Consider the following 12,770-nt stretch of genomic DNA (forward strand, 5'->3'; position numbering starts at 1 on the left):
GTTTTAGAGGACTTAATCCCCTGTCTCTTTAAAATACTAAATATTGATATATTGCCTTTGTTTGAGATTTTTACTGAAAATAGGATTATGCTACATATGATATGAGTATTTTGGGTCTTTCTACCTGGGAGCAAAGAAAGAATACCTGAGTGCCTGGGGGTGAGCTAGGGAATGGCTCCTTAAGCTTTCAAAATAGCTATTTCATCCCTACTGTGAGGACAAGTTTGGCATATATAACAGCAAATTTTTTCCTGGTTTTTCATTTCAGGCGCACTAAAACAACAACTTTAAAGAATATTCAAAATAATTTAAAAATTATCCAATGATCCCTTCACCCTAATATGAAACTTTTTATAATTTTGTATAATTACTTCCATGTGTATATAATACAATTTCACTTCTAACATACATGTATTTTGTGTTATTTTTACTTAGCATATTAGAAATATTTCAACATTTGTAATTCCTACAACCTATATTTATTATGTGCCAGGGATCTAGACAGAGACACCCCTACCCTCATGGAGCTTATCTACTGGGGAGACAGTTGCCAAATAAATCATTAAAATGTGATAAACATAAAAGTATATGGGGTGCAATGGAAGCCTATCACAGAATATTTAGATTGTTTCCTTGTTTGTTTTTAATAAGTAATTCTATAATGATAGTCATTATCTATACACCTTTTATTTCTGTTGAATAACTTCCTTAGGATCATTTCCTGTGAGTAGGATTATTGGTCAGAGGGTAGAAACATGTTTAGACTCTCACTTTTTATTGACAAAAGATATACCAATTTACGATACTACCAACAGAATTCATAAGATCATTTTTTTCAGTCTTACCATTATAAGGTGTCATTAGAAGTTTTTTTCCTACTTCAAAGGATGTTTAAAGATGTTTTCAGTAGCATTTCAATAGTTTTTACTTGCATTTTTATTACCATAGTGACTAGAAGAATTTTTTCTACGTAATTGTTAACATGTGATTATAGTCTTTTGAACTCAGAGTCCTTTATAAAGCAAAAGCTTTCAAATCCATGGTTTCCAATAGGATGGCTTTGGGGCTGGGATAGATAAACCTTTCCAGGAGAGGCATCTAAGACTACACAGCATCTTGCTATGAACTCTGCCTTCTGGAGAATGGGGAAAGGGGGGGAAGCAGAGAGTAACAACAACTGCTTTAAACTTAATACTCTTTTTTTCCTCCTGAATTACTCCCATCCCTAAGCTCCCACTCCCAAACACACACATACCTCAGTCAATCGTTTTTCTATTTTAAAGTTCAAGAGAGTTTATTTGACATGTCTGGAGTGTTTCTGAAAACACGAGGTAAAGTGAAATCTTTATATGTGAGCATTTAGAACAAAAGTGTCAATAAATTTTCTGTCTTTTCTTTCTCTCAGTTGTCTGATGAAATAGTGCAGATTACTGACCATTTGCCCTGTACGTATTTTCTAGGTTCAGCAATCTCCCATTCACCTTTCTGGTCTATATTCTAAATTAATAAAGCTTCTCATGCAAATGCAGGACAGAATAGACCTTCAAGAGTCTCCAGGGATGTGTTTAAAATTTTAGAGAGGGAAATCCCAGCAAAATAAGTGTAGCTATAACTCCTTCTCCTCTTCATTTCCCTCCTTTCCTCCTTGCATCTGTCTCCCAGTAGAGAAGGGACAGGAAATTGCTGGGAAGACACTGAACTGAAACAGAAAGAGGGAGGTAGGTTTGACAATAGGGAGTGAACTAATATTTACTGAAGGCCAACTATGCATGTTATCTCATTTAATCTCACAATAACCCAGTTTTTATTATGATCAATTTAGAGATTTGGAAACTGAGGCTGAGCAGTATTGTTCTAAGGCCTTGATTTGACCCCATACCTGACTTTAAAGTCTATGCCCTTTTCAACACCCTGCTGAGAGGCTGGTGCTGGAGAATGGGGTTGGTTTAATCAGTCAAATGAATCTTACTGTCTTCAGGTGGACCTTCAGCTACTACTATAGAGCAGTAGGTAAGAGCATGGTGGGGTCTGTAGCCAGACTGTTTGGGTGCCAATCCTGACCTTGCCCTTACTAGTGTGTGTGATCCTGGATGAATTACTTTTCCATGGCTCAGTTAAATGGGGATGATAATAATAACTCCTACCTCACAGATTGGTTGTAAATATTGAATGAGTTAATATATGCAAAACACTTAAAACAGTGCCTGGCATATGTAAGCATTATCTAAGTGTTAGCTACTATTATTATAATAATAAAACAATCCTTCGAGGGGTGGAACTAGATTGTCCATGCCCATAATACCCATCATAGCTCCATTACTATGATAGGTAATTCCACAAATATTTCTTGAACAGGTAACTGAATAGATCTCTTTCCTGCTACTATATTTTTTTTCTTCCCCTACTTTCTGTTTTATAGCAGAAGAGGGGCAGAATTTAGGTGGACATTGCCCAACTTGACTGAAAAAGCTAACTTTCACTGAACCTGGTTAGGGGGTAAACTGGGGATCTGCAGACTTTCAAATTAGTCCTCTTATGAGCAGACATCCTCTAAGATAGTAGCAAGACCATAAACTCCTTACGAACTGGGAAGGTACAGTCTTATTTATCTCTATATCCTTAACTTCTTTCACAGGGCTTTGTAGAGATACCTTTGTAGGTGTCTGTGGGCTGCCAGGAGGACCCTTGGTCAAGCACTTTGTCTCGTCTCTCTTTCTGAGCCCTCTTACCCTCGTCTACAACCTTGCCCTTGCCTTTTGAACACCAGGAAGCCCCAGGTTGCCTTTTGTCCTTCAGAGATCCTCATATCTCCTTCCCAGGAGGCTGCAGTATACCATCCTTTCCCTCTAAATGAGGCAGCACAGGCTTTTAGACAAACCTGGGTTCAAGTCTCAGCTTCACTAGTGACTTGCTACATGACCTTAGGCAACTTTTTACTTACCTTTGTAAGTCTCAGTTTCGTCACCTGTAAAATATGGATAATAGTAACTACCTCATGGAATTGTCATGAGGAATTTTCTTAAATATAAATAATGTGCAGAATTCTTTTAAGGAAAATAAATTCTCCTGAAGCTTCAATGTTTACCCAAATTTGTTTTATTATAGTGTTCCTCTAATACATACAAATGTAAAGTTCTAGCTGTAAAGTTCTATCTATAACGTTCTATAATATTCTAGCTATAAATTCCATGTTTTTATACAATCCAAGCAAAATTACAAATTAAATGCAAATAAAACTATAACATTAATAAAATACAAATGAACAACTTTAATGCAACAGATGATGTCTTACTAAAATTAAACATTGCTGATGTTGGGTTTAATGAGTATTAAATGTTTTACTTGTCAACTGAGTCTTTTGATTTTCAGAAGAAACACCTTGATTACCATATCATTTGTCCTTTTAAACAATGAATATATTTTTAACTACCAGTCCATTATTTTAATGGGCCAATTGATTTATAGTGTATCTCCCCAAAATTCTTTTAAGATTTTTTTTTAATTTTAAAATATTATGGGGGTACAAATATTTTGGTTACATGAATTGCTTTTGTACAGCAAAACTTTGAGTCAAAGTTATGTGTGCCCATCACTCAGATAGTGTGCATTCTACCTGTTAAGTGTGATTTTACCTATCCCTTTCTTCCTCTCCCACCTGCTTGATTTCCATTGAGTTTTACTTCCATATGTGCACATCAGTGCTAATTGATTATTTCCAATTTAATAATGAGTACATGTGGTGTTTGTTTTTCCATTCTTGCAATACTTCACGTATCAGATATTAAACTGACAGGAACAGATACTACGCTTGATCTCAGCCAAAAGGCTGAGAAGCGATTCCTCCAAAATTTAAATGTTCTTTTCTGGAAAGCTCTTCTTTGCACTTGTCCCACCATACTTTCTGCTAGTATGACCAGTTCCTGTCAGTTTGCTCAGGACTTTCCCTGTTTCAAAACTGAAAATCCCATATCCAGGAACACTCCCTACCCCTATCCCAGGTAAACCAGGATGGTTGGTCACTCTATTTTCCACTGTTGTAGATTGGTCTGTACATACTGTAGGTAGGCTCTCTGCCTGATTGATACTTGTGCACAGTGTGTGACTTGGCACTGAAGAACACAGATTCTTCAGAGATCAGCAACCTTATTCTATGCCATAGAGAACCTTGTATGCACTGAATTCTCTCACCCTTTTTCTCTATGCAACAAACAATTTTTGCATGCAGCTTGTCATGATGCCATCTTACCCTTAGTAAGTCTATGGTGTTAAATAACTCTAGCTGCGGGAACATGCAGCCTCCCCACATCTCACCAGCTTATCCCAGGGGTTGGCAAACTTTTTCTGTAAAGGGCCAGATAGTAAATATTTTAGACTAGTTTCTCTAACTCAGCTCTGCCATCGTAGTATTTTAAGGTAGCCACAGACTGTACATGGACAAATGGACATGGACTAGATTTGTTCATCACCCCTGGCTTATCCCAGTAAGTTTATTTCTTATTCACATCTGTCTGATGAGGGCCAGGTGGCTCTCCTGGGTATTTTTCCTCTAAGCAGTGACTCAGGGCTCCCTCAGCTGGGTGGAGAATGGGGAACATGGAAGATTGAGAGTGGCCTACATATATGTCTATCTTATATACACACAGCAACATATGTAATGTATATGGTGATATATATAGCTTTGCTTTTAATTCAATGAAAATCATGTATAGATGTCCATCTAGGTGTGGTGTGTACATATATGTAGATATACATCTGTACATATCTATGATTTTTATTCAACTAAAATCAAATTCTTATGTTTTTTAATTTAATTAATTATTTTTTTGGAGACAGAGTCTTGCTGTGTCACCCAGGCCAAAGTGCAGTGGTGGTATCGTAGCTCACTATAGCCTTGAACTCCTGGGCTCAAGTGATCCTCCTGCCTCAGCTTCCTGAGTAGCAGGGACTACAGGCATGCACTACCACACCTGGCTTATTTTTCTATTTTTTGTAAAGACAGGATCGCACTATGTTGCCCAGGCTTGTCTTGAACTCCTGGCCTCAAGCGATCCTCCTGCCACGGCCTTCCAAAGTGCTGAGATTATAGGTATGAGCTACTATATTCAGCCTAAAATCAGAGTTTTCTATTCTGAAACAGCCTGTGAATTAATCTGTTGACTCCTGGAGGTCCTAGAACCTCAGGAAGTACTGCTGAAAGCATTAAAATATTAGGTCAGACCCTGGTATGCAGGAAATATTGCATGGTTACTATTCTTATTATTTCTGTCAGAAATTTATCAGTCTGAATAATTCATATTAAGGTGTGAATGGGTTATTCCTTTGGGTTATTTTTTATTACATAATTAATATGTGTCCATTATAGCAAAATTAGAAAATATATCTGTTTCTTCATACAAAAGAAAGTTTTACATGTCCCTTCATTCTATCATGCAAGGATAGTGAATTATTATATTTTATAATTATTTACATTTTAACAGAGAAACTAATTAATTTAAATGAACCCCTAATTGAAAAAGTGTTCTGTGGAAAGAAAGTGAAGTCAGATGTCTTCTGATGTTCTTACAACATCAGGGCTATATCCCTCCTTCCCCTCCTGGGCCCTTGGGCCCTAGGAAACCCCTGGAAATAGAGTTGTTCTTGTTTGGGGAAAGAGAATAGATTACTCTAACAACTTGCAAATTAGGAGCCTGCTAATGGAAACTGCCTCCTTTACCAAATCTGCAAGTGGATTTCTAAGCTGTTCATTGCTCTTGATTGATTTTGGATGTATATGTAAATAGGAGTCCCTAACTTGCTGACTACTAGCTTCTTTGAGCCTAAGAATTGAAGATGTTTGTATGTCAGGAATGTAGGGGGGGAAAAGTAGGAGGTGGGAATAATGGGAGGGTTTGGGGCTGGCTCCTAAAACCATATGAAGAGCTGGATCACAGATGGTGCTCAGCATCTAGAGAAGTGCTCCTTGCCAGCAGTGACCAAACCAAGGCTTGATGTTCCTTTAGACATAGTAAGTAGGACAAGACCTTGAGTAGACTAGGTGCTTCTCAAGGGGAGGGTTCTGCCTTGTCCATCTCCTTCTTCCATCCCCCAGCATAGGGCTAATTTAGTCAGAATTTGTGAAACTGAACTGAGTTAAAAAATGGCAACGACAAAAGCACCTGTGGTGATGTCAGTACAGTATATGTGTTTACATTAAAGTTTCACACTGGGTTCCTACTCTGGAGTGAAGAAGAAGGGCTTTAAGGGAAGGAAAGTCAAGGCAAATAAAATGGACAGAATCCCCCTTGATCAAAAGTCAGTAAGAACAGTTAAACTGGCCTTCTATACACGTTTCCCGTAAAATGTTTAATATATTAGAGGCACATGGGGAAGGAACAGTTGTAACTAACAGCTGCAGAGCAAATAGAATCCATTTAGGGTTTTACTGTTTGGGTGAGGGGCCATCAGTTAGACAGTGGAAGGTCTTATTCTAGAAGCTGGGCTGCCTTGGGCAGTGGTGGCCCAGAGGGCTCCCGGAGGCTGCCTAGGCTTCTCTTGGCTCTGCATAAAGGGAAAGGCGAGCTACTCCCTTAAGAGGCATGCCCTAGAGTCATTGCTCTTTACTCTATGAGGGCTTTTCAAAAGGGTCCGTAGTTTTCTTTACCCTCTCGATGATATCTCCAGAGTACACCCCAAGTGACCAGACCTTTATTAAAGGGTGTCGTTAGCTTTAAGCCTCTCCTTCTCTTATGTGATATTGCCTATGATCTACAGAAGATGAAAATAAAAAAGGAAAAGAACATTTTTGCACACTCATTCAGTCTCATGCCTCTAGTAGACATTACTCATTTATTCCTTATAAGCAATTTATTTTTATTTTTATAAGCTGAGGGTCTGACACAGGTAGTTACTTACCCAAGGTCATACTGTTTGATAAGGGACAGCAGAAAGAGGATAAGGAAAAAAAAGAAGATGCCTGTATTCTTTGTAGCTAGGCCTGACAGTAAGGGTATAAATTATCCTAGTTCTTTATTGTTTGCTCGAGTCATAGAGAACCAACTGTGTGTTGTTTCTTTTCATTCTGTTGTATTAGCAAACATTTTCATTGTCCAGATTGTCCTCGTGTATGGAAATGTAACATATGCAGCCTGTTTAATTTTGTATTTGTAAATCTGACTTGATTTCCTTTTTGGCAACAGCTACTATCTAGAGAAAAGAAAAGATTTTTCTTTGTGTCTGTTTAAAGTGACAGAAATATTGGAGCAAGTAATAAAGATGGAAAGCATTAATTACATACTTCTAAGAATTTAAAGGTCAGACAAGCTAAATATGTATGTTTGCTCACTGGAATGTCTGTTGAAATTGTGCCAGGATACGCTTTGTTCCTACCATGAAAGCACACATTTTAGATAACCATCAACTTGCTTTGGTATCCAAAAATCATACCAGATTGTTGCTTTAGTTATTATGTATCTTAAAAGTTTAGTACTCACATTTCTGATGTTAATGTGATTTGTTTCATGATACACCCCCTTTGGCCATGTTTAGTTACTATGTCTCATTTTGATTTCCTCTGTTCCCCCCTCAGCTTATGTTGGAGTCTGTCAGCTGCTGCTATGTACATGTCAGGCTAGTGACTTGGAATGTTTATTAATACAATGTCAGTCTTGCTGTTGAAAAAACTGTGATGCTTCTCAGAAGGTTGCAATAGAATGAAGCATTAGATTTCCAGATCCTGTCTGCACTGCATGGTGAATACATTCTCAGATGTTATGCAGTTCACTGACCTGACAGTTATAGAACCCCGCCTGGGACCCCATTTCAGCAGGACATATTTGAACAGAAACAGTTTGCAAAACTTTACACACTTAAACTCCTGCCAAGGCAAACTGTTAGCCACTTGAGTTTGTTATAAATACCCAGTGGCAGTGGTTGGAAGTAGCCCACGGTGTGTTTTATATTCTGAACTGAATGTGAATGTCTTTGCGGTTATATAGAGTAGTAAATAATTGAGTTTGATTAGGGAGAGGGACCTCATTATCCCCCACCTGTGCCCAGCTGGAAGGGGAGGGTCGAAATGAAGCCATTAGCTGTCTCTCTTACTGGCATCTCAAAGAGCTCAAATACATCTGTGTCTTATTTTCTTTTCTGGCACAATCAGTCGAGCAAGCTAAGCAGGCATGACCGGATTTGGCAAGTCCCAAGGACTCTGGCAAAGATACACAAGGAGAAGGCGGAGGGCAGTCATTTTGGCTTCTCACTGCCCATTAGTCTAGCGAGTTATGTTTTTGGAAAATGTCTGTTTTGAAACAGAGTACTTTGTCCAATGTCAAACATCACATGCTCACACAATACACTTTGATCTTCAAAAAAAATTTTGTTAGTGCAAGGGGAAACAAAATGTGGCATTCACACTAGTGTGAACTCTTTTTATGGATAAAGTAACACCCAAAGGACTTGCTTTAAAGCAGGCATGCCGCAGTTATTACAAGGCTTTCTCTTGCTCATATATTTTCATTTTCTACCTTGAAATGCTAAAGAATGAACATGCGTGGAATTGGGACCAGAACAGGTTGGGAACTAGAGTGTGTCTTCATAACTGTTATGAACTAGTCAAGACCAGAGAAGCAAATACTACTCTTAACACCCTTTTCTGCTTCTGCAAACTGAGACCGTGGCTTATGAAATCATGACATTCTCCAAGTCCTTCTTAAAAAGGATCTTGTAGGTCATATGGTTAGTCTGTGGGCCAGGATATTTATAATCAAACTGAATTTGTTACAGTGGAAGTTGAACCTTTTTCACAAATTGGTTGGTGGTTCCAGGCTGGAGGATGTGCTCTCCGGAAGTCTCCTCTTTCCCTGAGTCCCTAAGGCTGTTTTCTAGGTTAAGCTATACAGGGGTTAGAAACACAGGCTTTGAAGTCTAGCCAACCTGGGTTCAAGTCCTGGCTCTTCCAGGACCTTGCTGTGTAACTTATTATTGACTTATTATATAACTCCAGGTAAGTGTCTCAACCTTGCCAAACCGCTCTGTTTTCTCTGTTATCAAAATGGGACTGATAATAGCACCTACCTTTTCTGGGAGAATGAAATAAACAAATTAGTCCTCAATAAATGTTGACCATTGTCATTATCTCATCATTATATATCACTTGTTTGTACATATGAAAACATATATATGTTACTATAATATATAAACTGTTGCTTATTTAGCATTTATTATGTGACAGGTGTTATGGTGAATACTCTAGAAGTATTTCACCTTTAACAACAATCTTACAATCTAAGAATTATCATTATCCCCATTGCATAGATGAGAAAATGAAGTTAGAGTGATAATGTTGTTATCCAAGGAAGGCAGAGCTGGGACTCCAAACCAAGCCATTTTATTCTAGAGCTTGCTGGGTTCTGCTGCCTTCTAGTATTACTACCATCTTTCTTAGCATGCTATAGAGCTAAATAATGGCTGTATTTTGATACATCATCTCCACTAAGAAGCTTCCCTGACCCCCACACCCCCATGTAGCTGGGTTAAGTGCCCCTGTGTTTCAGCAGCGCTCTGAACTTACCTTCATCTTTGTGCTTATCTCACAGATCTATAATTAATTGTTGGCTTCTTTGTCTTTCTCTCCTACTGGACTGTACTATTTGGGTTAGGGACCATATTGTTGATTTCTGAATCTAAAATAGGATCTTTAATAGATGAGTGACCTCAGGTAAATTCCCTAATGCCTCCAGACTCCGTTTCTGTAAAATGGGTATAATATTAGTACTATTTTAGGATTGAATGAGTTAATACAGACTTTTTTTAAAAGCTTACAACAGTACCTGGCACATAGTAAGTGTTCAATAAATAGTAGCTGCTGCTATTATTGTAATTTTTAAACAGTGAACAACTTGTACAAATCAAAAATCTCTTAATAAATCTCATTGAATTGCTCTATACCACGGCCATGATTTTTGACTTCCTTCATCACCATCTAAAGCCAATGAGTTAAGCCACGATGGAGCATACCTGCGTCTGTGGTTTACTTTGTCAAAAAGAAAAGCTTTGAAAACTGAGCCCAGAGTGTTCTCCTTTTAGCTCTTGGGAGGTTTTGATGCCTGGGGCAGAGGCTGCTCACTGACAATACCCCTGAATGTTGCCACCAAGCCCAGCACATTGCACATTTTAATGTCCCTATGTTACCAATTACAGACAATGAGTGTTGAGACCCATTCCCCCAAATAAGAAATCTCTGCTTAGGAGGTAGGGGAGAGAGGGGCTGAATGGGGCTTTCTCTTGGATTGATGACTTGGGATAAGGGAACAAAAGAGAACTATAACATTGGTAAACTCCATTTACTATTTGCCAGCCCTAGTGCCAGGTGCCTGGCATTCATTGTCTATTTTATCCTCATGACAATTCTTTAGGGAGGTATCCTCCTTATTTCATGAATGCAGCTGAGGTTCCCACATGTTAAGCAACATTTTGGTTAGCCACAGCACCAGGATTTCAATCAGAGGGTATTCAGCTCCCAGCCCTTGTGCTTGCCTCTCTAATATGCTGCTTTCCAGCTTGGGTTCTGGTTCCAGCTCTGTCCCTATTAATAGAATCTAAGCTTTTCAGATGAAGAACTGTATCCCTGTTTCCTTTGTGGCTCCCATCACCTCTGGCTTACTCCTTAGTAGAAAAATGCTGTTTGTGTTGTGTTAATGCTGGTACAAAACCTTCTCTGTGGTAGCTGAGTGGCTTTGCACTAGGACAGAACTGAATTCCTCAAGTGAGTAATCTCTTTTTAAAATGCCTGTATGTTTTTCAGTGGTTAGGAGACTTGACAGGACCCAACTTTGAATTGACTGAAGCACTTCTGGCAGTATTTAGTCAGCTCCCTGAAGCAGAGTTTCATTCTAGACCCAGCATGGGCAGGCCAAGGAGCTATGGGAAGACAGCTTCTGCCCAGTGCCCCTAGAATGCCTTGTCCTGGGAGAAAACAAGCTGTCTGTCCACAAGGGGAGCAGTTTCTGATCTGGGTCTGTGCGTAGCCGGCCTGTCTGTCTGCGGGCTAGCCATCCCAGCACAGGCCCCAACTCAGAGACTGGAGCGCAGCGCTGCAAGGAAGGCAGTGGGACTAGTAGCATTACCACCCCCCCCACACACACACCTGACATCATTGTCTTCTCATTCTCAGACCCAATGCCCTACATTAAATAAAAGCAGCTTTAAAAGATGTATTTCAATAGACTTTTTAGAAAGCCCATAAAAAATCCTGGATATAAAGAAATGAGGCATAAAACCTAGAATGTTTGGAAGTCAGGCTGAAAATTGTGATGGCAAGTCTCCATTCCACTTGTGAAATGGGAGCATAACTTAACAGTTGCACCTAGATGGATGCTGAGAACCACTTATGTTCTGTACTCTTACATTTTAGAAAACTGTAAGTGTATTACTCAAAAAAAGAAAACGCTGTCCATCCTCCCCACTAAAGTGCAACATATGTGGAACAAGATTCAAAGTTTGCATTCATCTGGAGGGAAAGGTGTGGAGTGTGGAACTGACCTGAGGAAACTTTTATTAGGTCTGGTTGAATGTGCAGTACGCAGGGCAAAACCTCTTTCTCCTTTTAACGTGCACGTTTTTACCGAAATGGAGCCCCAGAGTAAGATACTGCAAGCTTGTGAAGGTACATTCCAAGGGCCATGCATGCCCCTTCTCTCACTGTTGTTTTCATTCTCCTCTCATGAACCTTGCTACCCTGGCTTCAGCACAGAGGCTGTAAAGGAAGATGGAGAGCCGAGTTACCTCAGAATGATCACTATCGTTAACATTCACGGGTGGTTCACTTATCATTCCTGACTGCACAGACATGGCAGCCGCTCGGAAGCGTCCGCAGGTGTAGCATGGTGATACATATTACATTGTGCCACAATGGATTTATGTATTCTGTAACAAAAGAAAAGTGTAATGAAAAAATACAGAAGGTAATCCTTTATTCCTCCACCACACAATTTATCAGTAATGCCTGTGGATGATAAGTGCCAGGGATTTCCTCTGCATGCTTTAACCTTGTCACCCAGGTACGTTTTGGTAAAATGACAGAAAAATACAGACTAGGGATTTTCCTCTGTTGAAAAATCTTTTAAAAGGATGCTTTTAATTTATGGAAGTTAGTCCAAAAACAAGGCTTCCTTTTGAGCTTTTAGTCTGCCTTTGCTGAAAAAGATAAATGTATTGGTTTGAAATAATGCTATCAGCCAGCAGCAGATTAGGAGAGAATGTAGGCAATTTATAAGCAGATTCAAATCTAAGATAGTTCAGGTAGAAACCAGGTGGGTAGAAGTTCATGAGGTCTAGGCCAGAACTAGTTTGTGAGTACCCAAGAACTTGTGTTTCCTTTCAGGCCCTACTCATCCATCGCCCAACATATTGTCACAGATGGAGCACATACTGACTTCTGAGGAGAAAGCAGGGGAAGGCAAATCTGAGCGTAGTTGATTGGCATTTGTTCCAAACACACACTGGCCTAGCGCCAGAGCAAATACCCCGAAGTTTATAAATGCACAAGGCACTTTACATTTCAGTACTCTTGCCAAAGTATCACTTACTACATTGCTCCCTAAATATAGTTTTTAAAAAAGAGCTATTTCTTATTTTGCTTTGATCAGTAAAATAAACTTTTAAAGATTGTTCTGGGATAGGGTCCAGCTTCTGAGGTAAAGAATGGCTGGGACTCAGGCATGATTCAGTAACAGAGTGTTCAGTAAAATTAGCTTGACAGTTCTCAGGCCTGCTGTTCGATAGCAAGAACTTGA

The 12,770-nt window shown here is 39.2% G+C and overlaps 1 protein-coding gene and 1 pseudogene across 6 annotated transcripts in view; one reads left to right on the forward strand and one right to left on the reverse strand.

Annotated features, from left to right (window-relative positions):
* The window catches only part of MAPKAP1 (MAPK associated protein 1), a 231,711-nt gene that overhangs the window by 119,729 nt on the left and 99,212 nt on the right, over positions 1–12,770 (forward strand). The gene's annotated exons all lie outside the window — the stretch shown is intronic.
* Positions 3,726–3,838, reverse strand: LOC123646824 (annotated as a pseudogene).

The sequence above is a fragment of the Lemur catta genome, chromosome 10 (genome assembly GCF_020740605.2).
Source record: "Lemur catta isolate mLemCat1 chromosome 10, mLemCat1.pri, whole genome shotgun sequence".
Lineage (NCBI taxonomy): Eukaryota > Metazoa > Chordata > Mammalia > Primates > Lemuridae > Lemur > Lemur catta.